We start from the raw sequence: 22,092 nt of genomic DNA, 5'->3' as shown, positions 1-22,092 counted from the left end.
CCCCTACCTGCACCGACTCAGCGGTGAGATGTTGGAGAGAGAGAGAGAGTTTTAAAACCACAAATGTTTTATAGGGATCTGGGGGCAGTTGGTGGGGTAATGGTCATGGCCTTAACCGATTGGCTGAGGAAGGGTCCAAGTCCCATTAGGCAGGTTGCCAGGCGTGGTTTGAACGGGAAGTTTGAACGGGTGAGTGGGAAGTTACTCAAGGGGAGGAGGCGTGGTCTGAGGTTTAGAACGGGAATTTCTTTCTGCGGTTTTCTCGGGAAGGGGGCCATGTCGGAGACATAGTCACTCAAGATGGAGGACACAGAACAAAATGGAGTCGGCCGGCCTAGGTCCGCTCTTTCAGTGTCTCATGCTAAAACCTCTCAACACCAGGTTCAGAATCTCTTCCATATCCCCAATTCAAACTATCCTCTTGTTCATGATTTGGTATTTTGGAAAAGCCCCCAGAGGAACATGGTCCCTGAGCCCTGTTGGAAGGGAACATTACCAAGTGCTCCTGATAACCAATACTTCTGAAAAACTAGAAAGCACTGAACTTTGGGGCACACATCTCCCAGCTGGAAAAGATCCTCCTGACACTTGGTCCTCCTCTTGCACTGGTGACCTTGAAGCCAAGTTGCCCAGGAAGCTGATGATTTCATGTGGTAGCCAGTTTCCTTTCAAGACACCAGAGCAAGAATTCATACTTTCACTAGCCTCAAACATGAAAGCCTTTCTTTTTCTCTTTCTCTCTTTCATGTTGGCATTGGCTTGGAGAGGTGGCATCACCCACATCTCCCAAGCCACTCTTAAAGGGGATAACCTTTCGGACTGCTCTATTTGTCATCAAAACCCTCCCATCTGTCCCTGATGCCGGAGCCCCCCTGGTCCTCCCTGTGACCAGTTTTTCTTCCATTCCCAATGAAACCATAAACTGCAACCGAAGCCACCGGCAGAGTCCAGAACATCCAGCGCCTTTGCTTTAACCTTTCTTCTGCCATAACTGTATGGACTGAGACAGACAGGGACACTTTGAAAACATCAGTATGGTACATTTTTACAATGACGTTCTTATGATTATCTAAACCCAAACTGCTCCCGGCCTAGGACTGCACTTTTCTCCACATGCACCCACTCTCCAAAGAGCTTAGAACTATCTTTTATTTTAGAACAAGAAATTACCTTCCCAAGTGCAGTGAAAGCCTAACTGATCCATGGCTTAACTGGGCAAATGAAAAGTCCTAGTGAATAAATTCATTAATAATAATATTTCGATGGGAGCAGCGTGTGTCCCAGCAGCATTTATTTTTGTCTGTGGTGGTTTTGAGGAAAAGCATATTTCTTTGGCTTATGAGTACCTAGATGGCTGGCACTTAACCGGGCAGTGCCTTTGGGGTTATCTAATTGAACCCCTAAACTGCCAACTATGAAACTGGAACACCTCACTGGTCAATTTCCCTCAATCTGTGTTGCTGAAACAAATAGGAATTGCCAGAAAGCATTCACGATTCAGAATTTGCTTCTTTTGGTGGATCTCTAGGAGCTAGAGTGCAGATGAGGCTATGATCATGAACCTCTACTTAACTCTTGAAGATATTCCAGAATCTACTGCTAAAGCAGAACTGCCCAACAAAAATCCCTAAACACTCTGGCCAGAGTTGTTCCCATGCTAGAATAGCCCTTCATTACCTTTTAGCTTTGCAGGGAGGTGCTTGTGCTGTAGCCAACACTACTGGTTGCACTTGGACGAATGCTTCTAGGGAGGGGTGAGTCTCAGCTACAATAAGATCACTCGCCCAGCCAATTGGTTTAAGAAAGCGACTCCTTCAGTGAGGTCTTCCTCACTGGGTCATTTATTTGACCTTGATTGGTTTGTGTCTTGAGCACCATGACTCCAAAGTGCACTCCAGACACTGGGAAGTATTCTACCTTTGGTAACCATAGTAGTCCCCCTGATGCACTCTGTTCACTCAAAGCTCTAAAGGCATGCTTGCATCCACTAACCACTAAGGAAATCATCTCCCTAATATTACAAAGTCACAGGCCACCAGGGTGACTCAGCCAACTAAGTCTCTGACTTCAGCTTGGGTCATGATCTCGCAGTTCGTGGGTTTGAGCCCCATGTCGGGCTCTGTGCTGACAGCTTAGAGGCTGGAGCCTGCTTTGGATTCTGTGTCTCCCTCTCTGTCTCTGACTCTCTCTCTCTCTCTCTCTCTCTGCCCCTCCCTCATTCACACTCCATCTCTCTCTCTCTCAAAAATAAATAAAACATTAAAAATTTTTTTCCAAGTTAGAAAAGTAACAGAGAGAATAATCAATTTAAAGAATGTGAACCTGACATTGTGGTCTTTGATTACCACACAGAGATTCAACAAAAACCGTGAGAACTCCAGAGTGGTATAGCTGGGAGTAGTGCATTAATGTCTTAAATTTTGTTCACATCTCTCAGTTAGGCTGAGAGTCTGACTAAAATGGGGTGATTGTTAAAGACAACAGGACCAAAATGGAGTTGCATATGCTACGCCGCCTCCTCCCTCCCCCCATCACCAAAATAAGACTTAACAGTTTTGGTAACTTACTTGCATTTTGGTCTCCCAGAAATAGAATCTGAAACCAATTGGTTAAAGAACAAAATTCAAAATTTAAAGATCTAATTGGCTTTATTCAGTGATTCACAAATCGGGCAACATACAGTCTAGCAGATAGAAAGAAACTTCAGAGAGCAGTACAAGGCAATACATTTCATAGACAGAAGGGAACAGAAACAAGAATGTTACACTAGACAAACAGGTGGATTGGTTATTACAAGGCTACTTTTCTTCTGGGGATGGCAGGGGTTCTTATCAGAGCGATTACCTACCTAATGCGGATCGGGAAATTCCTGATTGGTTTCAGATTCTGTTTGCGGGACAGCCAAAACTGCAACTAACTTCAGTTCAGTGACATGAGGGGGAAGAAGAGAGGGGGGCAGGGAAGGGGTTGACTCCACTTGCAACAGCCACTGTTCTGTGGAGTCCTTAGAAGAGCAGAACTTTCTTGGAATCATGATAAGCATCTTGAGGGTTAGACACCTGAAAAGTCCTCCCATATCACAATACTGAGCAAAAAAAGGTCAGCCAACCACTGAGGAGCCCATGCCCAGTGAAAATTTTCTCCCAGTGTGGGTTTAAGCCTTAAAAATACCATCTCCCCTTGTCTTCTTCAGATGGGCACACCCACTGAGTTGAGTTGCCCTTCCTGGTTTGCAAACCTAAATAAAGATTTGTCTCGGTTTTCCTTCCTCATAGGCGGGCTCCTGAAGATTTTTCTTAGCATAAGGGACTCCATTTGGGGCTCGCTGTCCTTAACAACTCAATCAAGAATTTCCTGATTACTTTAGTTGGGTAATCTACCTGATGAAACCCTGGCATCCCCTTAAGGAAAGTAACGCGGCAATCACCAATCTACCTTTTTGCCTCATCTAATTTTTTCCTGTTCCCTTCTGCCTGCGAAATCTCTAGAGTTGTATAGTTCTTCCAGCTCTTTCCATTCTATCTGCTATACTGGATGCTGCCCAATTTGGGAATTGCTGAATGAAAGCCAGAAAGATCTTTAAAATGCACTTAGGATTAAAATTTTGTTCAGGAAAAAATAACTGGGGGGCATGGGAAGGCACAGGTTTGTGTGCCTGTGGCTGGAAATCAGCAAGTATCCCTAGATGTGGTGTGATGGGGAGAAGAGGTCCTCCTGGAGTCTTGAGCGGCCCCCATAATAGCTTTCCCTTTGGCCAGAACCGGTCAGCTAGATCTTGGCGCTTGCTATTTTGCCCCCCTAGTTTTGGATCCTAGTCTTCCCTGGGGGGCGGAGGCCTGGAGGGCAGCCGGGCAGATGTAATGCCCGAAGTTGTGGATCCCACAAGAGACCACCAGAGTCGTAAGTCAAAGCCAAGCGGCAAGGGTCGTTTATTGCAGGTTCGAACCTGGACCTCCGCGCACTCGTTGCCGGTGACGCTAAGAGGCCCTGATCAGGGTTGGTACAGCGTTTTTATAGACAGAGACAAATAGCACAGGGGAGGTTTCAAATTATGAGGGGCCTGATTAGTTGGTTTTAAAGTAAGGACATTTGTTGTTCTCTGATTGGGCGTCCTTTGTCTGTCCTTTGGCGGGAAGGCTTTGTCCGTTACTTGTGGCGGGAAGAAAAAGGGGGAAGGGGGAAGGGGAGGGATGTGTTAAGCAACTAGGTTTACAGAAGCGAGAAATGCCGGTTAGTTCATGTACAGTCACTTATTCTATTACACACCAGACTACATTTAGGAAGTTTCACAACTTACTCTATTACATAGTGAGTTACATTCAGGAAAGGTTTCACAATGCTCGTAGCAAACAGCAAGCAAAACAGACTTCTCAGCAATTGTATTTCTTATCAAAGATCCATAATAAGCAGAAAAGAGAACTTAGCTTTAAACTAAGGCAGGGCTGTTCTTTTCATTCCCCCCTTTTTCTTGTGCCTAAAGAGCCAATCTTGGATCTTTAGTTTTCTATTTGTAATGTCTTGAGTGGTTGGTACTGAGTTCGTAAGACCATTAATTGTATAGCATTGAACCTGTCTTGGACAAAATTAATAATTTTGTTTATGATGCAGGGGCCTAACGTGAGAGCGAGAAGCAGGATGGCCAGAGGCCCGAGTAAAGCGGAGAGCAGGGTAGTTAACCATGGGGACGCATTGAACCAGGATTCAAACCACCCAGCCTCCTGTTCTCTTTCTCTTTTTCGTTTGGCTAGCCCTTCTCGGACCTTGGCAATAGAATCTCTTACTATTCCTGTGTGGTCAGCATAGAAGCAACACTCTTCTCCTAGTGCCGCACAGAGACCACCTTGCTGTAGAACAGCAGGTCTAATCCTCTCCTGTTTTGTAAAACTACTTCCGAGAGGGAGGTTAGGGACTTCTCAAGCGAAGTGATGGCAGTCTCTATTCTTTCTATATCTTTATCAACTGCTTCTCTAAGTATACTAAATCCCTTGTTTTGTATTGTTAAGGCTGAGATCCCTGTCCCTGTTCCGATGGCCCCGAGTCCAAATATGGTGGCTAGAGTTAGAGCCCCTGCAGTGATGAGTTATCTCTTAGTTACTCTTTTGGGTGCTATCCACGTCTGGTCTACATACTCAGTTGTGTGGTATATGATTTTTGGGAACACAATTACCATTATACAGAATTCTGACTGATTGAACATATCTTTATAGAGGCAAGGAGTTAATCCCGCATGAGAACAAAGCCACCATGAGTTATCTGGTGGAATAATCCAATTTTCTGAAGTATTGAATATATTTCTGTTATTTATGCACAAGTGGCTATATTTTGTTGGCACTGTTCCTATACATGTCCCATTTCCTGTAAGTACTGGTAGTGTGAGGCCGGGTCTTCTCTGTCCCCAATTGCAAGAGTCTGAGTTGTTTGCGGTGCTATAGTTTCCTACTATTGCTACTGACTCATAAAATGGAGGTTGTATAGAATAGCATAGCCAACAAGCTTCTGTCTCCTTAGGGTTCGTATGGTTTAAGGCCTGATAAGTGGAATTTATCATTGTCCATAAGGGGTCATTTCTAAATGAGGTTTGAATTTTTGACGGGCCCCCGGGGTTAATGGAGGGGTTGTGGGAGGGAGTGTGGGAGGGGTTTTTTTTTTGAAGTAGTCCTGACTATAGGGACTGCTTGAGTGGATGGAGAATTGGGAGGATTAGTGCTCTTATCTGTGGGCTGTTGGGTAGGATCGGGCTTATTCGGGGGCCCTACTGATTGGTTTGGCCCTACTAGGGTTGGTAGAGTCTTGGGTTCTGCCTTTAGTTTTATCTGAATAACAGTTGCATAGTAGGGTGGCCCCCAATATAAATAGATTCCCCAACTAAGTCCAGAGGTCCATCTAGTATCTTTTTTTCCATCTTCTAGAAATTTAATGCGGACAAGGTTACAGGTAGAGGTTCTGGATAGCTTGTGTTTGGGGCAGGGGCTAGCAAATTTCATGTCAATATAATGGGGTTTTACGTTCCATTTCCAGCTTCCATCATTGGTAGTAACACAACTCCAGGACTTAGAGTAGTAGCTTAAAATTCCTCCACATGTGGTGCGAGCGTTCAGTCTGAACCCTGGGCATGCATAAAATCCCCTCTGGCTTAGACTTTCTCGTTCCCCAGGTCTATACCCATATACGTGTGCAGGGGCTCGGCGTTGGCGTTTCCCTGGGGTAAGGATAAGGTCAGAGGGATGAGGGAGTAATCCCATGGAGACAGCTACATCTTCTAGGTTGAATATAGGTCGGGCCACCAAGAATTTAAGGGGGTATCTGATTTAGTGGTGGTATTATAGACTTCATGTGTTTCTAAATTAATAATTTCCCACGTTAAGGTATAGGGGATATGAGGGTTGCCCGCAATACTTATCAGTCCGTAGAAAGTGAGTAGGAGTATGCTGATGAGTGTTCTTTTTTTGGTCATTATGGGTCAGGAGCTGGTCTGGGTCTTCGGCGCAGAGTTAATTTTAAAGGATGGGTCTTACTCTGGTCAACTGTCCAGGCTGTGTTGGCTTCCGACACGAAGTCTTCTCAAACTGCAAAGGGATCAGCTGGTCGAGCATGGGTGTAATGGATCCAGGTAGCAATCCCGTCCACCTTGAGAGCGGTGGGCGTAGTCAGGATCACAATGTAGGGTCCCTTCCACCGTGGCTGGAGGGTCTCTTGCTTATGTCTCCGCACGTATACCCAGTCTCTGGGTCGGTAGTGATGGGGCTCGGGGGGGGGGGGGCGGTCTCATAAATGGCTCTCAGTCTGGGCCAAACTTCCTGGTGGGTGTGCTGGAGTTCCCTCAGGGAAATAAGAAGTTTATGATCATCAAATTCAGTTAACACATTAGACTGTAGGTTGGGAATTATGGGGGGGGGGGGACTCCATACATGATTTCAAAGGGGGTTAATCCCAGTTTGTAAGGGGAGTTCCGCACCCTGAACAGAGCGTAGGGGAGTAAGACTACCCAATTAGCGCCAGTCTCCATGGTCAATTTAGTTAAGGTCTCTTTTAGAGTTCTATTCATTCTTTCTACCTGTCCTGAGCTTTGGGGTCTATATGCACAATGTAGTTTCCAATCAGCCCCAGTAAACTGAGCTATCCCTTGTATTACCTTTGAAATGAAGGCTGGTCCGTTGTCTGATCCTATTAGGGTAGGGAATCCGTACCTGGGCATGATGTCTTCCAACATTTTCTTTGCCACTACCTGCGCAGTCTCATGCTTGGTGGGGAAGGCCTCTGTCCATCCTGAAAAGGTATCTATAAACACTAATAAATATTTATATCCATATTTTCCAGGCTTTACCTCAGTGAAGTCTACTTCCCAATAGGCTCCCGGCCTGGTTCCGCGGGTCCTGGAGCCAGGGTTTTTCCCGTGGTTGGTAGCGTTAGTTAGTTGGCAAGCTTTACAGCTAGCAACTATCTGTTCAATTTTTGTCCTGGAGTCTCTAATGGTGATCCTAGCATGTCTTATTAAGTCCTGCATTTTTCTGGTGCCCATATGAGTGGCTCGGTGCATCTTGGATAAGACTTTATTTCCCATTTCTTCTGGGAGAATTATGCTACAGTCTGCTGCTCTGCACCATCCGTTAAGGCACTGAGTTAAAGGTAATTTTTGGATCCAGTTTAGGTCTTCTTTAGTGTAGGCGGGATTTTCTGGTAAACTAGCTGAACCGGGGTCTGGTAGGGTGGTCATTAAAGCACAGTCCACCTGTAAGGCTGTCTCTCGAGCCACCTGGTCAGCCAAATTATTTCCTATGGCCACCGGTGTGATCGGTTTTTGGTGGCCTGGGCAATGTATGATGGCTAGTCGTTTAGGCAGCCAGAGTGCCTTTAAAAGAGCCAATATTTCTTCTTTGTTTTTGATAGTTTTCCCCTCTGCAGTTAACAGTCCCCTCTCTCTATATATAGCTCCATGTATGTGGGCCGTAGCAAAAGCATATCTGCTATCGGTATACACGTTTAGTCTCTTGTCTTTTCCCAGAGTCAGTGCCTTGGTTAAGGCCACAAGTTCAGCCCATTGGGCAGAGGTGCCAGCTGGCAAACGCTCTGCCCAAACAGTCTCAGTTTCAGTTGTGACTGCTGCCCCTGCGTACCTTTGACCCTGATGTACAAAGCTACTGCCGTCAGTGAACCAGGTAACCTCGGCGTCTGGTAGAGGGTGATCCTGTAAATCTTCCCGAACTCCATGAACCTGTGCCAATATCTCAGCACAGTCATGGAGAGGGGTATCTAAGTCCGGGTCTGGTAGCAGGGAGGCAGGGTTTAGTGTTCGGGGGGGAGCATAAATGATTCTGAGGGGGTTTAATAATAGTCCCTGGTAGTGAACCAGTCGGGCGTTACTTATCCATCGGTCAGGAGGTTGTTTGAGGACTCTCTCGATGGCATGAGGGGTTGTAACATGTAACTCTTGTCCCATAGTTAACTTATCAGCATCCTTTACCATTAGAGCTGTAGCAGCGATCATACAGAGGCAAGGGGGCCAGCCAGCCACTACTGGGTCTAGTCTTTTTGAAAGATAGGCAATGGGCCTGGGCCATGGGCCAAGGAGTTGCATCAGCACCGCTTTGGCTACCCCCTTGTTTTCATCTACGAAGAGATGGAAGGGTTTGGAGACATCGGGGAGCCCTAAGGCTGGCGCCGACAACAGGGCGAGTTTAATTTGTTGGAAAGCCTGCTCAGTTTCCTCGGTCCACTCAAAGGGCGCCTATTCTCGGGTGACCAGGTAAAGAGGCTTAGCCATCTTGGCGAACCGAGGTATCCACAAGCGGCAGAACCCGGCCGATCCCAGGAATTCTCTCACCCGCCTTCGCGTTGTGGGTCGGGGGATGCGGAGGACGGTTTCCTTCCGTGCATCAGTGAGCCACCGCTGGCCTTCTCTTAACAGATACCCCAAGTAGGTTACCTCGGACCTGCAAATTTGGGCCTTCTTTGCTGAAGCCCGGTACCCCAGGGCACCAAGTGTCCGGAGGAGGTTCCTGGTGCCTTGCAAGCAAGCTTCGGCAGTTTCAGCGGCAATTAAAAGATCGTCGACGTACTGCAAGAGAGTCACTTCGGGGTTTTGATTCCGGTACTCACCCAGATCCTCGTGAAGTGCCTCATCGAATAAGGTGGGTGAGTTTTTAAATCCTTGGGGGAGCCGGGTCCAGGTGAGTTGTCCATTTATGCCCCTCTCAGGGTCGGACCACTCGAAGGCGAAGAGCTCTTGGCTTTTGGGGGCCAGAGGCAGGCTGAAAAAAGCATCTTTTAAATCAAGGACAGTATACCATTGTCTTTCTGGGCTGAGGGCACTTAGGAGGGTATAGGGGTTGGGTACTGTTGGGTGTATGTCCATGACTCGGCGGTTAACTTCTCTTAGATCTTGTACTGGACGGTAGTCCGCACTGTTAGGTTTTCGTACAGGCAGCAGGGGGGTGTTCCAGGCTGAATGGCAGGGACGCAAGATGCCTAAGTCTAGGGGGCGACGGATATGTGGCGTGATGCCATTTCTGGCCTCCATTGACATTGGGTATTGTCGGACCCGAACTGGATCTGCCCCCGGTTTCAGCTCTATGAATAGAGCTGGGAGATGTTTAGCCAACCCCATACCCCCGGTTTCAGCCCATGCTTCCGGAAACTGCTGGAGCCAGGGCTCTATGTTTTGACTTTGCGAGGGTGGCTCCTGATGGAGTTGATATTCATCTTCTAATCTTAGAGCAAGTATGGTCATGGGTTGGTTGTGAGGGCTAGTCACTTGGGGGCCCCCTGGCATAAAATGAATCTGGGCCCCCATTTTAGTGAGTAAGTCTCTTCCTAATAAGGGGCAGGGGCTGTCGGGGATGACTAGGAAGGAATGGGTGACCTTTCCATTTCCTAGGTCCACAGTCCTCTGGGTAGTCCAGGGATATTTTTTTATTCCGGTAGCCCCTTGGACCCAGGAAGATTTTTTAGAAATTTTTCCATGGGGTCTGATCAAGACCGAATGTTGTGCCCCTGTGTCGACTAGGAATTGCACTGGGTTCCCCTCCACTTGTAGCGTTACCCTAGGTTTGGGGAGGGGATCCGAACCCCATCTTCCCTATTCTGCATCTTGAGTGACGAGGGTGGGTGTGGTTTTTGGCTGCCACAGTTTTTGATTATGATGTGGCTTTTTCTTTTTAGGGCATTCTCGGGCCCAATGGCCTTTTTCTTTGCAATAGGCACATTGGTCTTTATCCAGGGGCTTTTGGACAACAGCGGCCAGGACTTTGGTCATTTTTTCGGTAGCTTTAAGTTGCCTGTCCTCTGGAGTCTCTCTATTATTATAGACAAGCTGGGCAATGCGGAGTAAGTCCTGAATCTGTTTTCCCTCCAGGTCCTCTAGTTTCTGGAGTTTCTTTTTAATATCAGTGGCTGCCTGATTTACAAAGGCCATTACAACAGCAGCTTGATTTTTGGGGGCCTCGGGGTTCATGAGGGTATACTGTCTGAAGGTTTCCATTAATCTTTCTAAATAAGCGGCAGGTGTCTCTGTCTTACCTTGTATTACTGAATACACTTTTGCCAAATTAGTGGGCTTGCGTGCAGCAGCCCGGAGACCCGCCATTAGAGTCTGGCGATAAATGCGCAGCCGTCCCCTACCTTCTGCCGTGTTGTAGTCCCAGCCACCCTGTGGGGGTCGGGTCAAGGGAAAAGCTGCATTAATGAGATCAAGGTTAGCAGTGGGTTGGCCGTCATCTCCAGGCACCAGCTTTCTTGCTTCCAATTGAATTCTTTCTCGCTCCTCGGTGGTGAACAGGATTCGGAGGAGTTGCTGACAATCATCCCAGGTGGGTTGATGGGTGAACATAACGCTGTCCAGGAGAGCTATTAAATCTTTAGGGTTATCAGAAAATCGGGCATTCTGGGTTTTCCAGTTATACAGGTCACTGGTAGAGAATGGCCAGTATTGAAGTCGGGGGTTCCCCGTATCATCAGGAGGCCCTATTTCCCGTAAGGGTAAAGCTACGGTGGAGTCAGGAAGGCGGAGTCCTGGCTCATGTGGGGCCCGCCTATGGGTGCGTCCAGCTGGCCCTTGGATTTCGCCCCATTAGGCATGAGCGCGGGTTGAGCCTCCCTATTCTCTAGTTCTTCCATCGGCTGGGCTATGGGAGGCTCTGCCGGCGCAGGGGGAGTGGGGTCAGGAGCAGGGATGGGGGCAGCTTGTGAAATAAAGGGGGGAATCTGGTAAGGGGGAGGGTCGAGAGAAAGTAAATCTTGGCTGTCGGGGAGGACAGGGGGTGCAGTTGGAGTTAGCGGCTTGGGAGGGTTGATAGGTTTAGCCGCTAGGATTTGGCATGACCCTGCTGTTAAGAAAGAGGCCATCCAAGGAGGTGGATTTTCCTCTAAATCTTGCCACACCAGAATACAGGGACTCTGATCTGGGTGACCTTCTTTCCCTGGTAGGAAAATCCTTGATTTTACTTTAAGGACCACAGGGAGGCAGAAGGTTCCCTCTGTAGGCCAATTGACCCCAAAGGTGGGCCATTCAGAGCGGCAGTAGGTGATCAACTTTCTTTTGCGAATGTCTAGGCTTAAGCTGTGTCCTCTAGCTCTTACATCCTTGAAGTTGGTGAGGAGGAGGGAAAGAGGGGTGCTCTGCGTTTGGCCCATGTTATGATTCTGAGGAAGAGGAGAAGGGAAGGGGGCACGGGCAGCACGGATGCGGGGGGGTGCCGCTGGCCAGGGGGTGGCACGGAGGGGGCCCTGAAGTGGCTGAAACTAGCAGTGGAGGAGTTTGTGCAGGCGACCTCTGAGGGTGAGACTCCCGGAGGCTTGGCTGGGCCCCGGGCGGAGGGGCGGGAGGAAAAGCCGCAGGGAGCTGAGGAAGGAGAGAGAGGAACAAAGGATGGAATAATGAATTCTGATTAGCCGAGAAAACACTTAATTCCAATAAAGCATCCGACCCATGAAAGAAAAACAAAAACTAACAAGAATCTTTCGCAGCGGTTCCGACTTTCTGGTGCCGTTTCGGCCAGCCCCACAGAGAAAATTATGATTAGGATGGCGGTAATTACAAGGGCCCAGGGGTGACAATACATTTAGACTGACACAGAAGTACTCGCGTACTCGCCTGTCCGTGTCCCTCGTGGGAACTTAGGTGCCTCTTAGCATAGGCGGGCAGGTATAAACCCCCTGCTTGGATCAAAAATTTTGACCGCCTTAAGCCATATGAGGATCGCCGCGGAAATCGGGTTAGAGCCCACTCGAATCCTGTAGCTTACGCCGTGGGACTACACATAGGGTAAGTCAGGCGCGTGCCCCTGACTCCCAACAATCATTCCAGTCAATTTAACAGACAGACACACAGACACACATCACATCAGAACACGGGTAACAATGGGCATGCCTACTGGTTTTTCAGGCGCCTAGAGATGTTTCTTAGCACTCTGGACTAATTTATACAGAGAAACTGGAAGTCCGTAGAGAAAGTGAAAGTGGTTAACTCGCAAGCGCGTTGGGCGTGAGTGGCCCACAGAAAAGAGTCCTGATGGGCCAAAAAGCCCCCCCCCCCCCCGATGGGCCAGAAAGGCCCCCTGTGTCAGTGGACGTCTCCAACTGACCCCGGCTGGGTGCCCTATAGCGCGTCCGCCAGGGTCACACCAGCTTCCAGACAGAACCGGTTCTCCAGAGAAGAAACACAGATCAGAGAAAAGGAAGAACGTTAGAGCCGGCTTACTTACCGATCGATCGGAATCAGATACGACCTGTTGACCAGAAGTCTGGTGGGCTCAGGGGAAATCTCGGTGGGACCTCCAAATGTAATGCCCGAAGTCGTGGATCCCACAAGAGACCACCAGAGTCGTAAGTCAAAGCCAAGCGGCAAGGGTCGTTTATTGCAGGTTCGAACCTGGACCTCCGCGCACTCGTTGCCGGTGACGCTAAGAGGCCCTGATCAGGGTTGGTACAGCGTTTTTATAGACAGAGACAAATAGCACAGGGGAGGTTTCAAATTATGAGGGGCCTGATTAGTTGGTTTTAAAGTAAGGACATTTGTTGTTCTCTGATTGGGCGTCCTTTGACTGTCCTTTGGCGGGAAGGCTTTGTCCGTTACTTGTGGCGGGAAGAAAAAGGGGGAAGGGGGAAGGGGAGGGATGTGTTAAGCAACTAGGTTTACAGAAGCGAGAAATGCCGGTTAGTTCATGTACAGTCACTTATTCTATTACACACCAGACTACATTTAGGAAGTTTCACAACTTACTCTATTACATAGTGAGTTACATTCAGGAAAGGTTTCACAATGCTCGTAGCAAACAGCAAGCAAAACAGACTTCTCAGCAATTGTATTTCTTATCAAAGATCCATAATAAGCAGAAAAGAGAACTTAGCTTTAAACTAAGGCAGGGCTGTTCTTTTCACAGAGACGCTGGAGGGGATGTGGGCAAATTGGGCAAGACTGATAGAGCGCCGGGGCCTGACAGGGCATTGGAGAGTGGAGGGCAGGCGCCCAGAGGGGAAGGCAGGGTTGCTGAGGACAGGTCAGGCGGCTCACAGGCAGCTGAGCACTGCGCTGGCGCCAGGGAGAAGGCGAGACGTTGGCCCTCCCAGCTTCCTAGAGCGGCCGCGAGAGGCGGGGCGGCGGCGCGCCTGCGCGACCTGGGCCGACGGAGAGCTGGTCTCTGAGCGACGGGTTCTGGGCGGGTGGTGTGGCTGGAGGACTGGCTGTCCGGGGACCTGGGGAGGTGAGCCGCCGGGCGGGGCGCGGGGGCGGCGGAGGCGGCGGGGGGGTGGCGACCGGCAGTGAGGGTGCACGGCTCGGGAGGGCGGCGGGGACGCTCGGCCCCGCCCGGGGTGAGACTCAGGGGTCGGGGGTGCTGGCTGAGGCCCGGCCTGGAGGCGGCGCCCGGGGCGGGCGGTCTGGCCGGGCGGGGATCCGGTCCCCGCTGCGGTGAGGAGTGTAGCTGGAAGCGCTTTGCAGCCCCGGGCAGAGAGTTGGGAGTAATGGCTTCTGTGCTTTATCCTTTCTCCCAATTATGCAAACAAAGCGTACTCATTAGGGACAATTAGATGACGCGGGTGGGAGCCAGAAGAGTGAGAATAACCGCAGTCTGCAAATAGTTTCGTCTGGATGCTTCCTGACAGTTTAAAATTTGCTCACAATTATGCACATTCATACACGGGTGCATGTGCATTTCGAAATGGGATCGTACTGTGGCCTTTAAAAACTTAGTATTATTGGGATGCAAAAGTACTGTGCTAAAATTTACATAATACTTACCAGAGGGCACAATAAAATCGACCACTTTAACCATTTTCAAGTGTGGCAAAATTGAGCGGCATTAAGTACATTCATACCCTTGCGTTTTGAAAATTATGATACCTTCAACCGGCGGAATGCATTTGTTCACATAGCGGTCAAAATTGGTGCTAGCGTTAGTTAGGACGCCACCGAGACATAATTTCTGGGAGGATAATTAAAAGGAAACGTTTTCGTTGCAGTTTATTTTCCGTAGTTAGTACACACTACACAAAGCTGTAATGCTCACAAAGTGACGCTTGTGCAGGAAAATAGCAGAATCTTGTGTATTAGGGTGATTGCCTCTTTTCAAAATGAAAGTGTAGCATATAAAAGGGAGTTTTAATTGTTTCAATATACATTTTTAAAGATTTTATTTTTAACAAAAAGGGTTTTTTAAAGATAAGGTACAGCTCTTAAAACCACCGTACTGTCTCTGACTTGCATAGGCCTAAGAAGTCAGAGAATGGTCGGTCCCCTTCTAAGTTACAAGTGGTGGCCAGGAAAGAACACCCTGTTTCGAGCTGTATGTAGTGCAGAAGTGAAAACGCATTAGTATTAGTACATTATTTGCAAGGAAATGTCAGTGAGTGGTTTTAGTCATAATTTGATGAAGGGATTTCGGAGAACTTGCATCCGCTTACACGTGTGTGTATGTGTGTGTGTGTGTGTGTGTGTGTGTGTGTGTGTGTGTGTGTGTGTGTTGAGGGTCTGATGAATGGGGGTGCTCTTACCTGTCGTGTTAATGCTGAAGAAAGGCAGACAAATTTTGGTTAAAAATGTAGTCCTTACTGTAGGTCGAAATGACGGGAATGTTTTGAAGGTAAACCCTCAGTATATACTTAGAAAGGAAACTGACAACAGCATCACAAATACTAAGTCTGCCACTTGAAGTTTTCTGAGGCTCCTCGTGTCCAGGCTGTATCAGTGCAAGGGCATTCGGTGATGTCGGAGAGTTGCTTGGGAGTAGAAATACATAACGTATAGTAACCATAACTTACCTTATTTGTCAGTCTTCAGGATTTTTGTATCAGAAACGCTCTGAAAGAACTCCCCAGGTGAATCATGAGATGCTCTACAAGATTGGATTTTTGAGCTCAAACTTCTGCCTGATCTTACACCTCTTACCCTCCTTCCTTGTTTTATTACAGTGTGTCGGACCAGACATGCCTATCCAACATGCCATGTGTTTTCTTCATTTTCTGTCTTCCTGTAAGCTCTGCAAGGCGGTGGTGTTTTTTGTTTATTTGTTTTGGTTTCTTGTGGTGTTTTGTTTTTGGTATCCTTATTCGATATGTAGTCCTTAGTGCCTGGGGCATAGCTGGTACCCAGTAAATACTGTTAATAAAAGAATGAATCTAAATTGGAGATAAGAATAACAATATTTAATATCTTTGATTGCCACGGTTTTGTTTTTTTTTTTTTTTTTTAACCTAAGATAGAAATACATCAGAAAAAAGTGATAACAGTTCTTCCATTCCGAGACCTTTTTCTTGAGGCGCCTGGGTGGCCTAAATGGTTAAGCGTCCAACTTTGGCTCAGGTCACGATCACAAGGTCCGTGAGTTCGAGCCCCGTGTCAGGCTCTGTGCTGACATCTCAGAGCCTGGAGCCTGCTTCCGATTCTGTGTCTCCCTCTCTCTCTCTCTGCCCCCCTCTCAAAAATAAGTATATATTTAAAAAAACAAAAAACAAAAAAACCAAACCCTTTTTCTTTTGAATAGTTGTGGACTTAGAGAGGGTTGCAGAAACCGTACCGAGTTCCCTTATATTCTTTGGTCAGTTTGCCTAGAGTTAATATCTTGCATAACCATAGTACAAGTCCTCAAACTTCAGAAATTTACAGTGTACGATGCTATTCATTAAACTGCTGACTTGACTTACAGAGTCCAGCAGTTTCTCACTAATGACCTTTTTCTGTTCCAGGATCCCATCTAGAATCCCTCATTCCACCATTCCTTGTAGTTGCCCTGTCTTCTTGTTTTCCTTCAATATGTGACAGGCTCTCCATCTTTCCTTGTTTTTCATGACGTTGACACTTTTCAAGTACGTTGTATGGGTATTTTTAGAATGACTCTCACTTTGGTTTTGTCAGATGTTTTTTCCTGCTTCAATTGAGGATGATGTTGCTGTGTGTTACTACTGTCGATACTGATGTTGACCTAGTGGTGTCTTCCATGTGTCACCACTGTAAAGAGTGATTACTTTCCCTTTGTAACCAGTGATTATTTGGGGGAAGATACTTTGAGACCTTGCGTGGCAATATCCTGCTTTTCTTTACTGTTCACCCACGGATTAGCCTTCTTGGTGGATCTTATCACTGTAATGGTCTAGTGGTGACTTTGATTTCTGTTATTCCTTCTCCAGGTAATAATTGGAGTATTTCCTGAGGAAGAGTTGTGCCTTCTTTCCCTTTGTTTTATTTCTTCAATTATTTGTATCTGTGTGATGTCGGATACATATCCTTTGGGCTATGATGCGGTGCTAACGGTACTTATTTCGTTGCTTAAATTATTCCAGCTTTGGCCCTTGGGGGCTCTTTGCAGTGGCTCCTGCTTCCCCTTAAAGTGTCCACATCCTTTTTGGTGTCTCTCCCTGACTTTCTGGCCCCATACGTTAATTGTGTTTGTTGTATCTTCCCTTCCCCAGCCCCCGAGACCACCACTTCTCCAAAGACCCCTCGTTCCTTTCTCCATGTTGACGGTTTATTGGAGAATGATACTGAGAAACCAAGTTTTGGGCGCTAGGTTTGAGCTCACTTCTTAACTGATGTACGGGTTCAAGTATACTGTAACACTCTAGGTATGTACTGGAAGCAGTCTTTCTTGTTTCCTTATCAGCGTATAAAATGAAGCGTATGTGCCCTCACACTGGTAGGAAAAACACGGGAATAAGAGACTGCTAAATGAGGATTAAAAAAAATTTTTTTTAACATTTATTTATTTTTGAGAGAGAGAGAGACAGAGTGTGAACTGAGAAGGGGCAGAGGGAGAGAGAGGGAGACAGAGAATCTGAAGCAGGCTCCAGGCTCTGAGCTGTCAGCACAGAGCCCGACGCGGGGCTGAAACGCACCAACTGTGAGATCATGACCCGAGCCGAAGTCCGGCACTTAACCGACCGACTGAGCCACCCACGTGCCCCATAAATGAGGATTTTAAAAGAAAACGAAATACGTCATGTATGAGCTGAAGAAGCAAAATGACAAAAAAGGAAACTGTCCCTGAAAAATGCCCAGATAATTGTTTGGGATTTCCCGTTTTTACAAAGCCATTTTCATTGCAGGATTGAGACTGGGCCTAAGGTATGAAGCTCTGGGAGAAGAGGCCCGATCAACTCAGGTTGCCTCCTAGGCCTGGGATGGGTGAAGTTTTATTTCTGTTCTCAAAAGCTGGTTGCGGGGCGCCTGGGTGGCGCAGTCGGTTAAGCGTCCGACTTCAGCCAGGTCACGATCTCACGGTCCGTGAGTTCGAGCCCCGCATCAGGCTCTGGGCTGATGGCTCAGAGCCTGGAGCCTGTTTCCGATTCTGTGTCTCCCTCTCTCTCTGTCCCTCCCCCGTTCATGCTCTGTCTCTCTCTGTCCCAAAAATAAAATAAAACGTTGAAAAAAAAATAAATAAAATTTAAAAAAAAAAAAAAAAAAAAAAAAAAAGCTGGTTGGGACGTGGAGAAACCCTGAGGCATTAGGAAACCTGAATTTAACTGGGCAGCTTCAGCTCGCTGGCCCCCATGTCTCTACTGTGCCCTGGGTCTTTCCAGGTCTTTAGCTTTGTCCGTGTTCATGGTTGCAGAGGCTGGGCCAACCCTTCCTCCCCAGTTGAAGGCCTGGAACCCCTCGCCAGGTTCCTAGGCTTTCGCCCTCATTTTCCTGTCAGCTAGTCTTCTCATCACCTGTGTCCAGATACTTCGCTGGCCTCTTTGGACATTTCTGTAGCAGCTGCTTTAGAACAGGCCTGCTTGGAGGCTTATTTTTGGCGCTAATTGTGCTGTGGATCTCCATTTCCTGAGATCGGTCTTGCCATTTCTATTTCCTGCTGGGTGCCTTCCTTCAGAACATTTGTCTCTGGGCTCAAGTTCATTCTCTTTAGCCTCACTGCCAGATTTCTGGTCACTGTGAGCGGCTTTCTAGTCCTTTCCTACTTGGGTTTCTTGCTCTTCTCCAGTCTATTCGGCAGGTTTGTTGGGGAAAGTCTCTGTCCCTCTTCCTCTGACTTTCAGCTGCCTTCTGAGCAGTTGTTTCTGCTGCTGGGGCTCAGCACGGCTGGAGCCTGTCCCTCTTGCTCGGCTCAGCCTTCTTTTGTTGTTGCTGGTCTTCAGGTCTGTCTGTAGGCCTTCAGCCACTTACTTTATCATTTCCCTCCTTTTCCTTTGCTTTTGTTTTCTCCAGTACTACTTCTTTTTCTCCACTGTTTTTCCACATCAAAGCTTCACTTCTCTGCCAGAACTTCAGCTGACTCCTCAGCATGCATGATCCCTAATGTAGTTCTTGACTGGACTGACTCTTCATGCCCTGAGAACAGGAGTGTAGTTTTTTTGTGTGTTAGCTGGATGGCAGCCTGCTTTCTGGCATGAGCTCTTTCCGTCTGTGGTTAGTCACTCTTTTTTCTCTGTCCTGACAGCATTGGCTGAGTCTGGGAGATAGCGAATAGGTATTGGTTTATAACCAAGTAGGGGATGGCTTCGGAGTGAAGGGAGTGATTTCTTTAAATGTATTTAATGGTCGCAGGAGATGGAGGATGGTTTCAGGGGACGGTGAACATCATTTGTGACTTGGTGCACTCAGTTATGGGACCCTTTACAAGAGGTACCTAGGCCGGCTGTTTATCTCACCTTTTTTGTCGACTCTTTTTGTTTTGTCTCTTTGTCTTAACATTCTTGGTCTTTGTTTTTTCTTTTGCATGTTGTGTTTAGGGGTAGCATTTTGCTCTTTTCATTCTCTTATTTGCCGGGTCATGTCTTAGGTTGGTCTCGTAATTTTTAGGAGATCTAAGGTCACGTTGGTTGGTTTTTCCATTTGCAGTTTTTGAGTGCAGCCACCATTTGCTCTCAGTACCCCTTCAAGGCTTGCTGCCTCTCCCCCTCAGTGCCTGTCCCTGTGTCCTGGGAGCTGCCTGATACTCATTTAGTGTGTTTGGTACAGAGAATTCTTGATTACTTTGATGATCGTAAAAGTGACATGTAGAAATTCACGGAACACTGGTTAATAGGAAGGGAAAGCCTTTATCCCACTTTCTGGAGAAGATAATGGGTGAGAACACTCTGGCAGCAAGGCTAAGAAAGTTTTTGTGCATATTCCAGCTGTACTTTATTTTTATTTTAAGTCTTAACTAGTTAATAACTATAATTTTTAAACCTTGTCCCATAATTTACTTATTATTTTAGGAAAATGGGACAAGACAAAATATATAATGAGTAAAGTAACAGGGAGGCAGATTTCAGACACACCAGTTTAAGCACTTCTAACATTTTGGCATTTTTGCAGTCTTTCTTTCTTTCTTTCTTTCTTTCTTTCTTTCTTTCTATGTTCATTTATTTTTGAGAGAGAGAGAGCACAAGTGGAGGAGGGGCAGACAGAGAGGGAGACACAGAATCTGAAGCAGGCTCCAGGCTCCGAGCTGACAGCAGAGTCTGATGAGGGGCTCGAACCCATGAACCATGAGACTGTGACCTGAACTGAAGTCAGATACCAACTGAGCAACCCAGGCACCCCTGTAATCGTCATTTTCTACATGCATTCTTAAAAGAAAGAAAAGAGAGAGGCGTAGTACACAAATGTTATGTTGAAAAATGAAATAACTACACATAAACTAAAGGTTCCTTTAACTACTACTCAAACTCTCCGCTCCTGTATTCAGTAAGAGTTTTTGTGAATCGCCCAAGCCATCTTAAATTCCTTTGAGTACTTATGTACATCACACGTACTTACACTTAGACGTATATATGGTTTTAGATTTTTTCTACAATTATACCTAAGATTTTTTTTTTTTTTTTTAATATCTTAACATGTTTTGTTATTGATGGGCAAGGCGGTCAAGAGCAGCTTCTCCTCTCTTGCATAACAGCGTTTAGAGTAGCCTTGAGCTGGGGACATTTCCTTGCCCCCAGAGATAAAGAGCATTCTGGGCTTATTGCCTTCTGAAGGACTATCTTTCTCTGTTCTTGCTTAATGTATACCCCTTTGTTCTGCCTATTGCATGTGTCAGTGACCCTCAGGCCTACCCCTGCTTTCTTTATTTCAGACCCCACCGGCAAGGGGTTGAGGGTCCTACTGCAGCATTAGGTGTAGTGCTTGTCTCCACACTGTCCTAAACACGTTGCCTGCGAAAGTGATCTGCTGCGCATGGGGAAGGCAATGGATTGCAAGAGGTTGAATCTTGTGCATTCTTTCTCTTTTCTCTTCTTGTGAGTAAGTTTTGTACTACTTGAGTCAGGTGTGTATTTTGTTTCTTCTTAGCAACTTAGAATCGTGCTCTGGCCTGTTGTGTGAGTAGCATTTACTTGCCTGTTAACCTTGGCCACACAGTCTGAGCACCCAGCAGACAGTGAAACAGTAATGTTAAGGGTCCAGTACAGTCTTTTAAACTGTTGTACTAGATATTTCATCCTAGGAAGTGCCACACTGTTATTTATTTCTATTGATGAACAAGTCATTTATTTCCAATATTGTGTTACTACAAAGAGTACTCTAGTGAACACCTGTGCGAATGTCTGTATATCTACCTCTGCAAGTGTTTTTCCAGGGAGATTCCTAGAAGTGAAATTCCTGTAGCCGAAGTAATGGGACTTCATAGTTTTGCTATAGACTTTCACACTACCTTTCCTGGTGGCTGTATGCATTTACGCTTCTATCACTGTTTTGTTTTTTGTTTTGTTATTATTCTTTTTTCTGGTCAAGAGGTTTCAAATATTGTAGTCATATATCACACTTTTCCTTTTATTTTCTTAAGAAATCCTTGCTTACTCTGAGGTTCTTACTCTTTTGTTTTTGAAGTTAAGTCTTTGGAATTCATTTTGTGTGTAATTGTACTTTTATTTTTATTCCCTAGCCAGTCGTCCCTAGGCAAGTCATTGATGTCTGTCCTTTTCCACTGTCTTGTAATGCCACTACTGTCATATACCAGATCAGTGTGTGCATATAGGTCTTCGGATTCTGTGCTATTCCTTTTATTTGCAGTTTGTGTATTCCTTCAATAATAACTCACTTTTAATTGTTATATTTTTATAATAAGCTGAATTGTATGGTAGGACAAATCTTCCCACCTTTAAAATAAAAGGTTGTCTTCACTATTGTTGACCTTTACTAATTTTTGTAATTTGTAGATGTTTATCAGCTGTGAAGAAAGTTTATATTGGGTTTGTTATGATTTTATAGACTTTTCAATTAATTTAAGAAGAATTGATGTCTTGGAAATGTCTTGGAAATACTAGATTTCATATGCTTAAGACTTTTTCAGATATACTTTGTCATTTGGTAGTTTACTATTTCCCCCATTAAAGTTGTGTACATTTTTTTAAGAGCTTTATTTCTGGGTATTTTATGTTTTAGTTGTTGTTGGTATTTTGTTCTGTTTCTAAATAGTTGTTGCTGTTATGTTTGAAAAGTATTGATTATACATTGATATTCAGCTTTTTAAAAATTAAAAAAAAATTTTTAAAACATTTATTCATTTTTTGAGAGACAGAGACACAGAGTATGAGCGGGGGTGGGGCAGAGAGAGGGAGACAGAATCTGAAGCAGGCTCCAGCCTCTGAGCTGTCAGCACAGAGCCGGCCGTGGGGCTTGGACTCATGAACCGCGAGATCATGACCTGAGCCGAAGTTGGACACTCAACTGACTGAGCCACC

At 46.3% G+C, this 22,092-nt stretch overlaps 1 protein-coding gene across 1 annotated transcript in view; it reads left to right on the top strand.

Annotated features, from left to right (window-relative positions):
- The window catches only part of LOC132682842 (zinc finger protein 852-like), a 74,950-nt gene that overhangs the window by 45,332 nt on the left and 7,526 nt on the right, over positions 1–22,092 (top strand). The window lies entirely within an intron of this gene.

Source organism: Panthera onca, chromosome C2 (genome assembly GCF_046562875.1).
Source record: "Panthera onca isolate mPanOnc1 chromosome C2, mPanOnc1 haplotype 2, whole genome shotgun sequence".
Lineage (NCBI taxonomy): Eukaryota > Metazoa > Chordata > Mammalia > Carnivora > Felidae > Panthera > Panthera onca.
The sequence above is the reverse complement of the archived record's forward strand: the minus strand, read 5'-3'. Positions and strand labels throughout refer to the sequence as shown.